At 50.7% G+C, this 13,492-nt stretch overlaps 1 long non-coding RNA gene across 1 annotated transcript; it reads right to left on the bottom strand.

Moving 5' to 3' along the window:
• Positions 1-5,899: 5,899 nt before the first annotated feature.
• LOC148006098 (uncharacterized) lies at positions 5,900-10,860 on the bottom strand. Its single transcript, XR_015621223.1, has 3 exons — positions 10,548-10,860; positions 9,028-9,075; positions 5,900-6,922 (listed from the first exon to the last, which is right to left on the bottom strand). It is a non-coding gene; the product is annotated as an uncharacterized LOC148006098 (long non-coding RNA).
• Positions 10,861-13,492: the final 2,632 nt, after the last annotated feature.

The raw sequence follows: 13,492 nt of genomic DNA, 5'->3' as shown, positions 1-13,492 counted from the left end.
GTGGGGAAGGACTCCCTGGCCTCCCTCCCATTAGACGGAGACCTTTGTTCGGAATTCCTCTAGTTAAAACGGTAGGTGATTTTTTGCTTTCTTCTCTGGGCCCTTGTATATATCCCCAATTTTCCAACAGTAATTCTGATTACTTTTACAAGAAATAAATTTTAAGACATTTTAAATGTAATTGAAAGACAAATCAAGGGAAGAAAAGAAAGTGGTAAGATGATTCGGGGGGTGAAAGTACTTGCTATGCGAGCCTTGAGGACCTGAGTTTGATCCCCCAAATTCCATGGTAGAAGCAGAGAATGGACTCCGGACTGTTGTCCTCTGACCTGCATGCCTGCCATGGCGCCTGTGCACTTGCGGTCACATGATGGGAGGAGGGGAAGAGGAGAAGGAGAAGGAAGAAGAAGGAGGGGGATGAAAAGGGAAAGAAAGTAGACTCAGGAGCTTGCACACCTTCAGGAAAGCCTCCCTGGTATTTAGCCCCAGTTGTTGGTTCTCCTGAGGTGTCTGCCTGAGGGAGGAGGGTTAGTGGGGTCACAGTTGTCTGAGTGCTCAAGATAGTTGAAGATTTGTCCCATCGCTTCAGCAGACTCCCTAGAGTTGGAGTCCAGAGTGTTTGGGTTCAGGCTTCCCAGCCCAGGGACAGCGATCCAATCCTGTGCAGACATGGCTGTTCTGAAATACTGGGAGCAACCACAGCCAAGTGGCCGGGAGCTGGCCAAGGTATTTAACCTCAGGGGCGTCCTGGCCCAGGCTCCTGTGGCTGTGGATGTACTGTTTGAGTTGCATAGAATCTCAGACATTTAAAAATGTCCGGGTGGTGGTGGCAAGTGCCTCTAATCCTAGCACTTGGGAGGCAAAGGTAGGGAGAGCTCTGTGAGTTCTAGGCCAGCCTTGTCTACAGAGCAGGTTCCAGGACAACCAGGGCTGTTGTACAGAGAAAGCCTGTCTTAAAATAACCAAAAATTATCACCACCATCATCACCATCATCACCACCATCACCAACATCATCACCACCATCATCACCACCACCATCATCACCAACATCACCACCACCACCATCATCACCACCACTACCACCATCATCACCACCACCATCATCACCATCATCACCAACATCACCACCACCACCACCATCATCATCAATCATGTATCTGTCAACTATGTATTTGTTATGTATTAATTATCATCTGTCTGTCTACTGTCTGTCTATCTATCTGTAATCCATTCAGAAACAGGGTCTTGCCATGTAGCCCATGCTGGCCATGAACTCTGTCATCCATGGCCTTAGCATCTCAACGTCTGGGATGACAGTCTTGAGCCATTGATACCTGATTTGATACATGATACCTGATTTGTTTTGTTTTTGAAACTGGGTCTCTGTGTTAGAGCAGGCTAGCCACAATCCCCATTCCTCTGCCTTTGAGTGCTAGCACCATAGGCTCTCGTACCATACCCGCCAAGGATTTGGAAGTCTTTGCATTTCCAGCACCTTCTGTACTCCCTGCAGGCCCTGGAACAGGCGGGGCCATGGCTCCCACCCTCCCTGCATATTGGATTACCGAGGTCCTGGCAACATGCCAGTTTCTGGCCACCCAGACGTCTTGGCTGAACTGAGCTGTTTGGTTTTTGGCAGCAGGTTTAGAAAACTGGGAATAGGGGACATGGCTTCAGAGGGACCTTCTATCCGAATGACTTGGGGCCTCGGAGAAGATCAATTCTGGTGGCTGGAGCTGGAGAAGTTAGAGTCAGACTCAGTCTCATTTCCCTGTGACCACTGGGCTTCTCTCCAGGCCTCTGCCTCAGTTTCTCCTGGTCCTATCTCTTACACTGAAGTTTACCAATGTCAGTTAACCCCAGAATTTCTTCAAAGAAGTTCCGTGAACATCACCTGATTTGGTGTTCGGCGTCTCATCTGAGGCTCGGTCTCCTTTGCTATGCCCAGGCTGGCCTCAAATTCCTGGGTTCAAGTGACTCTCCTGCCTCAGACTCTGAAGTAGTGGGACCACAAGCACACATCACCTTAACTGGCTCATCTCAAGTTCTCCCATAATAAATCATGGGGACCGGGGCCAGGAGAAGCTCAGAGGGACAGAGAGAGAGAGCAGCCAGCAGCCAGCAGAGCCGTTTGCTGTGCAGGAGCTGTTGAGAGTCAGAGCCGCCTCTGAGGCCCAAATAGATGGGTGTGGCTCCCTGCAGGGACCGCGGCAGGCTCAATCCTACCAGGCTGGGATAATAGCTCTACCCCTCCCTACTGTGACCTGTACTAGCTGTGGGGTGTAACATGATTCGAGGCCCAGAGCAGAAGTGTCAAATTGGCTTCTCGCTTTCTTCAGTAAGAACTGTAGTCCCAGTTAAGAGGACAGTAGTCCGGGGCTGGGGATTTAGCTCAGTGGTAGAGCGCTTACCTAGGAAGTGCAAGGCCCTGGGTTCGGTCCCCAGCTCCGAAAAAAAGAACCAAAAAAAAAAAAAAAAAAAAGAGGACAGTAGTCCCAGTTAAGAGGACAGTAGTCCCAGTTAAGACAGTAGTCCCAGTTAAGACAGTAGTCCCAGTTAAGAGGACAGTAGCCCCAGTCAAGAGGAGCAACAGTTTGGGGAAGTAAGTCAAAGCCAGCTCTCGGGTCTGGTGGTGAGACTGTCTTCCTGTGTCAGTAAGATCTGGGGCTGCTTGTTACTACAGCAAAAAGGACTTATACAGAGAAAGTGCCTGCTCGGATCCCCTGCTCCCTCTGAACTCCAGGCTAGAGATCAGGAACCTAGGGAGGTCCTTGCCAAGGTCCTAATATGCATGTCTCTGCCTAGTTCCTATGGTGGCATCCAGCCCCCAAGTGATGGCATCGCCAGGGGTATTCAATAGGTGAGTAAGTCTGGACCTACTTGCCCTGTTCTCAGGACAGCAGGGGGAGTGACAGGGGGTGGTGGGGACAGGACTGCTCTAACCAGACACCAGATCTGGGATGTTTTCCTCCTGGACTCTCCATGTGTCAGGCAGTCTGGGCGGAGGGAGGGGGCGGGACCCAAACACTTCAGCTTCCTGGAGGGGAGAGTCTAAAGCATCCAGAAACTAGGAGTTTTACAAAAGAGAGGGCCTCTCACAGGCAGGCTGGAGGGCTCATGATCCCAGCTACTGGGAGGAAGCTGAGGCAGGGGGAAGATGCCATCTCAAGGCCTGCCTGGGCTACAGATTGAGTTCTCAGCCAGCCCAGGCAGCTTCGAGTGACCGGCGACTTAAAAAGGGAAGGGAGGCTGGGGAGGTAATCCTAGTGGCAGAGCATTTGCCCTACATGTGTGAGGCTCTGGTTCAGTCTTTAACTGTAACAAGAGCAGGCCACTAGTAAGGCCATGGGGAAGACCCTCAGCTGTAAAGCCTGTCAGAGCCAGGGTCGGAGGGCGAGTAGGGGAGGGGTACAACCTCAGGTGACAAGTGAGGGACAGAGGCTGCCTGTCAGGTTGCCAGTCGAGATGAGTTACCAGGTATTGACCAGGCTCAGTCAGAAACAGGAAGACAGATGTTACCTCAGGTTATGGAGTGGAGAGATGGCCCAGTGGTTAAGTGCACTGGTTGCTCTTCAGAGGTTCCAAGTCCCATTTCCAGCTCCTATGTGGCAGCTTTCAGCCTCTGTAACTCCAGGGGATCTGTTACCCTCTTCTGGCCTCCGTGGGCACCTTCACATACATGGCATAAACACACACACACACACACACACACAGAGAGAGAGAGAGAGAGAGAGAGAGAGAGAGAGAGAGAGAGAGAGAGAGAGAGAGAAATAATGACATTCTTAAAAAAAAAAAACTTGGGGCTGGAGAGATGGCTCAGTGGTTAAGAGCACCGACTGCTCTTCCAGAGGTCCTGAGTTCAATTCCCAGCAACCACATGGTGGCTCACAACCATCTGTAATGGAATCCGATGCCCTCTTCTGGTGTGTCTGAAGACAGCTATAGTGTAATCATATACAAAATAAATAAATCTTAAAAAAAAAAAAAAAAGAGCACTGACTGTTCCTCCAGAGGTCCTGAGTTCAATTCCCAGCAACCACATGGTGGCTCACAACCATCTGTAATGAGATCTGATGCCCTCTTCTGGTGTGTCTGAAGACAGCGACAGTGTACTCACATACATTAAATTAAAAACACAAAACTTTTACCATTTTTATTTTATGTATATGGGTGTTTTGTCTGTGTGTCGGTCTATGGACCCCATGTGTGTCTGATGTTCGTGGATCCCAGAAGAGGGCACCAGATTCCCTAGAACTGAGTTACAGACAGTTGTGAGCCCCCCCCCCCCCCCCGGGAGTGATGGCACTTGAACCTGTTGAGCCCTCTCTCCAGCCCCACCCCCACCCCCACCCCAGTAAAATAAATCCTTAAAAAAATAATGGGAAGAATGAAGCATTTGTATCACAGGGGATTCCCTTAAAAATGTCCCAATTGCAGAAGACCTGAGTTTGATTCCCAGCAACTAAACGGTGGTAGCTTGCAGCTGTCTGTAACCCCAGTGCAGCAGATCCCGTGCTCTCCTCTGATCTCCATGGATACTGGGCATGCAAAACACTCATACATGTAAAAATTTTAAATCTTTAAAAATTAAGCAATAAGAATTATATAGGTTTAGTTTTTAAAAAAAAAACCAACATGTTTCAGTGCAGAGCTGGCAAGATGGCTCAATGGTTAAGAACACTGGCTGTTCTTACAGAGGACCTGAGTTCAGTTCTCAGCATCCACTCAGGGCAGCTCACAGCCACTTGTCTCTTCAGCTCAAGGGGATCTTACACCCTCTTCTGGCCAATGCAGATAGATACCTACACACATATTACTCCCCCATCTCCATCACACACCCAGAGAGACATCAAATAATCCTTTAAAATCATGTATATGTGTATGTGTGCACATGCATGATCTTGTATGTGACTGTGGATGTGCCCATGTCACAGTGTACCTGAGGAGGTCAGAGGACAATCCGTGTATACCAGGCTAGCTGGCCCATAAGCATCTGGAGTCTCCTGCTTCCCAACTAGCTGTAACAACTCTGGGATTACAGAGGCACACTAGCCCATTTGGCTCTGGGGAATCAAACTTCATGTAAAGCAATCATGTTACCCACTGGGCCATCTCCCCAGTCAGAAAGTCTTTAAAGACTTTATCTTAAACACTAAGTGAAAAATTTTCTTTTTAACAAGTTTCCGAGTAGCCACATTATACCGCCACCTGGTGGCAGCATACCAAAGTCACAGGTTTGATTTGCATCGGGATGAACAAACGTTGCAAAGCCCCAGTTTTGGACGTGACTAGAGGTATCAGGGCCAGTCCTTCACCCCGTTGCTAAAGCCCACTTCCCTAAACGAGCTCCCAGGTACACAGCTGCTTTCTTTGTTTCCGAGCCACAGTCAGGAACCCATCCTGGTTCTTCCTGAGAGAGGGGGTGGGGGGAGGGAGGGAGGAAGGGAGGGTGGAAGGGAGGGAGGGAGGGAAGGAGGGAGGGAGGGAGGGAGGTCTGCTCAAGGGTAATGGCTTGCAGATGCCTTTGGGCTGCTCCAGGTTCTAACCATGCTGACCACTGTTTCGGCTATGGGCGTCTCTTCAACTCAGTGCCTCCGTTTTCCCACACGAAAAGAGGAACCAAATCTGCACTTAAATCGAGCTTTCTTATTCATTCCACAGCAGCAGGGGCTGGGGATGCAGGACACTGGGCCTGACTTGGGTTTTTGTTGTTTTTGTTTTTGTTTTTGTTTTTTTTTTCCGGAGCTGGGGACCGAACCCAGGACCTTGCGCTTGCTAGGCAAGCACTCTACCACTGAGCTAAATCCCCAACCCCTGACTTGGGTTTTTGAGACCTGTAAGTCCACTCCTAGTGACACACCAATTCCCACAAGACCACACCTTCCCTGGCAGCTCAACTAAGGACCAAGTCTGCATGTGAACTGTGGGGACTTTCTCATTCAAACCACCACCTCTCTCTTCCTACAGACTAGGTGGGGTGGTGCACCGTGCAGGACTCTGCCCCAAAAGGCCCTCAGTCTGAAATGCAGAGGTTGGGCCCCACCTGGAGCCCCCTCACATCTGCCTTTGGGCCCCCTCCTCTCAACCCTCCAGACCCTCTCATAACCCCTTACTTAGCCCAAAGGACTAAGTACTAAGTGAAGTCTACCCCCCAGCCTGGCATTTACAGAGCAGCCCCCTGTTATGACTCACCAGGGAAGGGAAGGGAAGGGAAGCCCTGTACCTGGGTGTCCCCAACCTTAGCAGTCACCCGAGATGCCCTGCAATTTGGAACTCAAGCCTTTCAGCCACTGCTGGTGCCAGGATCCTGGGTGGCCCGGGGACAAGTCACACACTCTTTTTTTTTTTTTTTTTTTTTTAAAGATTTATTCATTTATTATATATAAGCACACTGTAGCTGTCCTCAGATACACCAGAAGAGGGCATTGAATCTCTTTACAGATGGTTGTGAGCCACCATGTGGTTGCTGGGAATTGAACTCAGGATCTCTGGAAGAGCAGTCGGGTGCTCTTAACCGCTGAGCCATCTCTCCAGCCCCAAGTCACACACTCTTGAGCCTTGACTTGCTCACCTCTGAAAGGGGACAGAGAGTACCTCTCCAGACGGTGGCTGCAGGATGGAGGGCTGAACAGGCCTCCCCTCAGTCCCCTGCGTCCTTGGAGACATTTCAAGGAGCTGCTTCCCCTGTGATGTGAGTCCACGAGGCACCCCACGCTGGCTGTAGGCCGCCAGCAGTGAATACTGGGCTACCTCCCCCAGCAAAGCAAATTCCAAGTGAGGTCACCATGGTAACCCAGACGTTGCAATGTGACCAAAATTTTAAGGGGCTCAGTATGTTCCAAACTATCACCTACTGGAGGAAGAGAAGGAAGGAGGCCTCAATTCCACACCATGATAGCTTCCACTGGGGCCTGGAACTTTCTGGAAAGAAGGGATCATGTGGGTATAGGGTGTGAGCAGAGCAGAGCTGGAAATGGCCTTGGGCAGAAATTCACTGGCTTCTCGTATCAGCTTAGGCATCATCTTGCTCTGCAGCCCCTGACTGCTTTCTTGCCCTCTCTGGACCTCCAGGAAAGCTCTACCCCATAGTATTTCTTCAAGAACCAGAGAGCAAGGCCAAGGGACTCAGCAGCATGGGGTTCCCATCTGGGTCTGTCCCCTCCGTCATCCTGACCCGAGGTAGGAAGTGGGCCTTTTCGGCCAGCATAGTAAAAGACACCGATGAGCTGGGCCTGGAGTTGTAAACCCCACTATTTGGAAGGCTGATGCAGGAGGATTCCTTGTTGGAGGCTTGTCTGGGCTATAGAGCCTGGACACCTTAGACCACAGCTCAGAAGAAACAGTATGAAGTGGACCAGGCAGCCACCTGGTGGAGCGCTCTCACGGGTCACACAGTCCTGGGTCCCATCCCCAGCCTCACATAAGCAGGCATGAGTATCTGCTGGGATCCTGCCTGGGAGATGTTAGGTTAGCCCAGGACTAATGGCTCACTCAGGTGCCTCTTAATCTATCAAAGCAGACCGGGCCTCAAGGTTCTCCTAGCACCCCTCAGTCCCTATCTGCTACACGGTACGGCTGTAATACCCCACCCCTACCCTAAACTTCTGCAGCCCAGGGGCTGGGCTACCCTTCCCTATATAGTCCAGTCACTTTGGTTACCCAGACTTTGGTCTCCCTTTACCCTCTGGGCCTCTTGGTCTGCGGCTCCTCCCTTGCCCCTCCCTTTCCCTCCTCCCATGGGTCTGGTTTAGTGTGCTGGCTGGGTGTGCTCAACCTGGGCTCCTCCACCTGCTTTCTCCATCTATAAAGTCATCCCCACACTTCAGGAGTAGTCATATCCTCTTCCTCCCCTTCCCCTCACCCCCATTATCTTATTCAGGGGATAGAAGCAGACGGATCAGAAGTTCAAAGTCGGGGCTGGAGAGATGGCTCAGTGGTTAGAGCACTGACTGCTCTTCCAGAGGTCCTGAGTTCAATTCCCAGCAACCACATGGTGGCTCACAACCATCTGTAAAGAGATCCGATGCCTCTTCTGGTGTGTGTGAAGACAGCTACAGTGCATTTACACATAATAAATGAATAAATCTTAAAAAAAAAAAAAAGAAGTTCAAAGTCATCCTTGACTAGGCAGTGAGTTTGAGGCTAGCCTAGGTTACATGTGAACTACCTCAGAACTACCTCAGAAAATTGAGTAATTGAAATTTAAAAGAGTGAGGGATTGGGGGTTTAGCTCAGTGGTAGAGCGCTTGCCTAGCAAGTGCAAGGCCCTGAGTTCGGTCCTCAGCTCAAAAAAAAAAAAAAAAAAAAAAGAGTGAAAAAGAGAGCCAGTGTAGCCCAATGTTAGAGCATGTGGGGCTATCTCAGCCTCAGCACCATGGCAATAGCCACGACGACTGGGCACCAGCACCATACTTTCTACACCTGTTTAGTGTCCTAGCCTCTACACTGTCCCTGACCCTATACCCCGGGGCATGGCAGTCTGGATGCCCATGGTACAGGTAGTTAGGAGGAGCTAGGAGCAGAGATGGGAGCAGCCTGCTGCCCCAGCCTTGGCTCTTCCTCCCACTGCCCTTTGGCTCTGGTTTGCCCTCCCACAGTAGGGCCACAGGATCACAGAGCTCCCTTGATCCCCTACATCTCCCACTACCTTTCCTGCTGAGTCAGCGTTCCACCCCACACGGCCCTCTGCCAGCCCCAGGCAGGCCTCTCTGAGACAGAATGAGGCCAGGACGCCAAGTGATGGATAGAGTTAATTACCAGCCATTGCCACTGGCAGCCCTTTGCTTCTGCCCTAGGTCCGCCAGGGGCTGGAGTTAACCTGGCTGGCTGGAAGGGTGTCACGGAGGCGACCCTCCCAGGATACTAGGCCTTCTAGGAGCCCAGGGCCACCCTGAACTGAATGAATGCTCAGTATGTAGGAACTCCGGCCTTTGCCTTTGCCTTTGCCTGTGCTTCTTGGAGCCAATTCCTCACAAGAGCAAGGGGAAGCGAGACAAGGAAGGAAAGCCACTAGGGGGCGCACTTACCGAGCAAGTTACAGTGCTGCTACAAAGCTACTCTGGGGCTCCGCTCTGCTAGAAACAATAAGAAAAAAAAGATTACACGACAAAATGGAAAGGCTCCTTGGTGATATTTACGCCAAAGACCATTCCCAGTGAGCAGCAACAGAATGTGGTCTGTCCCCGCATTGGAATATTATTAACCCATAAAAAATGACTGGACCACACTGCAACACAGATAAATGATGACAAAAAGCCAGGCACAATTGGCCATGTAGTATGTCTCTCTCTCTCTCTTTGCCTGAGCTGACTGGAACAGGTAACTCCACATAGAACGTACATGATGGTTGCCGGCAGATGGCGGGAGGCGGGAACTAAGGACCACTGCCAAAGAGCTTTAAGCTTCTATCCCGGGTGCAGGAAGTAATGGGGTGTGGTGATTTGAATAGGAGTTGTCCCTACAGACTCCTGTGTTTGAATGCTTGGCACTGTCAGGAAGTGTGGTCTTATTGGAGGAGGTCGGCTTTGAGGTCTTCTATATGCTTAAAGCCAGTATGATGAGAAGTCTCCTGGTGCTGCCTGCGGATCTAGATGTAGAACTCTCAGCTCCTCCTGCACCGTGCCTGCCTGGACGCTGCCATGCTCCCGCCTTGATGATAATGGACTGAAACTCTGAACCAGTGAGCCAGCTCCAATTAAATGATGTCCCTATGAGAGTTGTCTTGGTCATGGTGTCTGCTCCCAGCAGGAAAACCCTAACTAAGACACAGGGGATGATAATCCGATATTGTGGATATACTGAGAGCCAATGAACTAAGTACTTAAAAACAGGACGTGCTCGGGGGATGACCAGGCGGGGATGAGTACTAGCTGTAAAAACAAGCCCTGAGTTCGGATACCAGGATCCATGTAAAAAAGCTGGTGGGGGGTGGCGGAGGCCCAGGTCTATAATCCCATCACTTGGGAGGCAGAGGCAGGTGGATCTCTGAGTTCAAGGCTAACCTGGTCTACAGAGTGAGTTCTAAAACAGCCAGGGCCACACAGAGAAACCCTGTTCGGAAAAACAAACACCAAAATAATAATAATAATAATAATAATAATAATAATAATAATAATAACAACCTGGGTATGGCTACATGGCCTGCAACCTCAGTGCAGGGAGGGGCAGATAGGGTCACTGAGGGTCACTGGCCAGCCAGACTAGCTGAAAGTTCAGTAAGAGACTGTCTCTAGAGACAAAGATGGAAAATAAGAGGAGGGAGGGAGAGAAAGAGAGAGAGAGAGGGAGAGAGAGAGAGAGAGAGAGAGAGAGAGAGAGAGAGAGAGAGACCCCATGTCCTTTTCTGGCTTCTAGACACTGTCCATGGGCCTCTACCACAGCAATTTACAGATAAAAATAAAAGTAAAATATTTTAAAAATCTTGATGATTAAGTGGGTGTGCATGCACATGTGCACACATACATACACGCACACACACACGCGCACACATACACACACACACACACACACACACACACACACACACACTTGGAACGGGAGTGGTTACCATTCTCACAGGAGGACCAGGGTTCCATTTCTAGCAGCTGTCTGGTGGCTCACAACCACCTCCAACTCTGGTTCTAGGAGGTCCAGCGCCCTCTTCTGGCTTCTGTGGGCATCTGCACACACACAAAGCACATAAACTCATACAGGCACAAGGATGCACTTAAAGATAATAAATAAATCTTTTTTAAAAAAGTAAGCAACAGGGGCTGGGGATTTAGCTCAGTGGTAGAGCGCTTACCTAGGAAGCGCAAGGCCCTGGGTTCGATCCCCAGCTCCGAAAAAAAAAACCAAAAAAAAAAAAAAAAAAAAAAGTAAGCAACAGCAAAGAGCCCAATGATAGCTAGCACTCCCCCCACCCCGCCCCACCCCACCCCACCCCCACCCCCACCCCACCCCCACCCCCACCCCACCCCTAGCCCCACCTGAGTTGCCTATCCCTCACAGACAAGGCAAACTATCTTATCTCCATGAGTCATTTCTTCAGAACCAATCTGTCACCTGGCCTGCGTCACTCTTTAAGGTGAAGTGACATTTGGGTATTTTGTAGTTGCAGCTCCAGAGAGGTCGGTGACAGCAGCTGACTACCCTCATCACCAGTGGGTAAGCTGGGCCTTGAGTGACACTTGGGCCTGAAGCCTGCAGGAGACTGACTCACTTTCGGTCCAGGGCAGGGGTACCTCGGCCGCCCCAGGCCTGTGCCTAGGATCCTCATCATCCAACCCCTTCCTAGGAAGAAAGCTGAATGAAAGGGCTTGTCACACCGAGGCAGAGCAGAGCTGGAGTAACACCCCAGGAGCCTCCTGGCTGTGGGGCACCTTCCTTTGAGATGACAAAGCAGAGGACAGTCAGAGGCTCTGCGTCTTCTAGAGATCCTTACAGCAGATATTGTCATGCGCTGTGGGCACATGGAGAGGCTCCAGGTTACCGGACCTGGAAAGACAGAGCCAGGCAGGGAGGGTCCCACCCAAGGTCCTGTGACATTTCCTGTTTTTATCATTCAGTTCTGACAGACAGTTGTCACCACAAAACCACAACACCAAATCCACTGGCTTCCCTTGCCGGTGCTTCTCAGTCTGTCTCAGTGCCTCTCTCTAGATTCTGCCCCCATTCTTCTCTCCAGACCCACAAAACAGACCCCTATGTCTAGAGCCTTTCTGCCCCTTTCTAAGACTCGGCAACCGTGCATGTGTCAAACACCTCCTGTACGCCAGCCCCTACAGTGAGTTCACAAGCCCTGCCCTCAGGGCGGTGTATGGTCCTGCAGGGGCACAGGTGTCTGATGATCCAGTTAGGAACCCCAGGGTGTGGTGGCACACGCCTTTAACCCCAGCACTAGAAAGTTCAAGGCCAACTTGGTCTACAAAGGAAATTTGAAACCAGCCAGGGTTGCTTTCTCAAGAAATAAAACCGTAGCATCATGACAGGGGTCACTGTGCATACACTAGCCTGTGCTGAGCCCTCAGAAGTTTCCTGTGAGGAAGACCTGTCTGCACACAGTCTCCCTCCCTGGAGTAACTCCCAGTAGCTGTGGAAAGGGGTGCTGGGTGTTGTGGACTGCACTCACGTTTCTTGCCTGGGTGTGCATTCTGTGTGTGTGCACTTGTGCATTTTGCACAGTGCTGTGGGACACAGGGGGAGTGACTTGGCGTTAGTGTGGAAGAAGACACTGATGCCCCTCCCCCCACGCCACACACACACACACACACACACACACACACACACACACACACACACAGCCTGAATTTTCTGCCTGCATCTGCAATGGGTCTTCACAGCACTGACTAGAGACACAGGAACAGCTCAGCCACAGAAACCACCCTGTCTACAAAAACCACTAACAAGGGGGAAAGGACTGAGAAATTGGGCTTTGAATACCACCTTTTGTTCTTGTTCTGGTTGCAGATGCAACTGGTGTGTGTGTGTGTGTGTGTGTGTGTGTGTGTGTGTGTGTGAGTGTGTGTGTGTGTGTGTGTGTGTGTGTGTGTGTGTGTGTGTGCATGTGTGCGTGTATGAACGGAGATCAACCTTTCCTGCCATTTTCCAGGCGCTGATCTTGGTATTTTATTGTTTAGGGTTTTGATACACGGTTACTCGTTAGGACCTGGAGCTGAGCAGTTAGGCTAAAGTGGCTGACCCAGGGACCCACTCCCCTTCTGCCTCCCCTCACTGGGTAGACAAGTAAGCACTGCCATCCCGGACTCTCACACATGAGCTCTTGGGATTGAACTCAGATCCCCGTGCTTGCCTGGCAAGCACTTTACAGGCTAAGCTATCTCCCCAGCCCAGGTAACCCAGTCTCGAAGTTTCTCTGAGGCCTAGTGTGGCTTACACTTCTTGTCTTCCTGTCTCAGCTCCCCCAGTAGTGGGATTACTGGCATGGGCCATTGCTAGAGATGGAACTCTGGGTTCTGTGCACGCCAAGGCGGTACTCCTTTAACTGAACTCTGTCCCCTGTCTGGAGCTTAACCACTTGGTGTGCAAACAGAAGGAAGCCCACTATTCCAATTTGTTCTCCAAACTGGACTTTGGTGAAATGTTACTTGGTTTGTTGGTGGTGGTCAATAAGAAAGGGGTAGACGGCTGGGGATTTAGCTCAGTGGTAGAGCGCTTACCTAGGAAGCGCAAGGCCCTGGGTTCGGTCCCCAGCTCCAAAAAAATGAACCAAAAAAAAAAAAAAAAAAAAAAAAAAAAAGAAAGGGGTAGACATTTGTGTCTATGTCCTAAGGAACGAGTTTCCCTTTTCTGGCCCACCCCAGTCACAGATCATCCACCATAAGTCACCTTGGTTCTCTGTGAATCAGGCCAAGGTCTCTGTAGCTCACTGCTGCCCTCCTGCCTCAGCCCTTCAAGTGCTGAGATTAAAGGCGTGCCTCACCATGCCTCTCCCCCTCCTCAAGCACCTCCTGCCTCTGAACGAGGCTGCCCAAGGCTGTCCCAGCTGCTGCC

Source organism: Rattus norvegicus, chromosome 5, assembly GCF_021556685.1.
Source record: "Rattus norvegicus strain SHRSP/BbbUtx chromosome 5, alternate assembly SHRSP_T2T, whole genome shotgun sequence".
Classification (NCBI taxonomy): Eukaryota; Metazoa; Chordata; class Mammalia; order Rodentia; family Muridae; genus Rattus; species Rattus norvegicus.
This window is presented reverse-complemented; position numbering and strand designations above follow the sequence as displayed.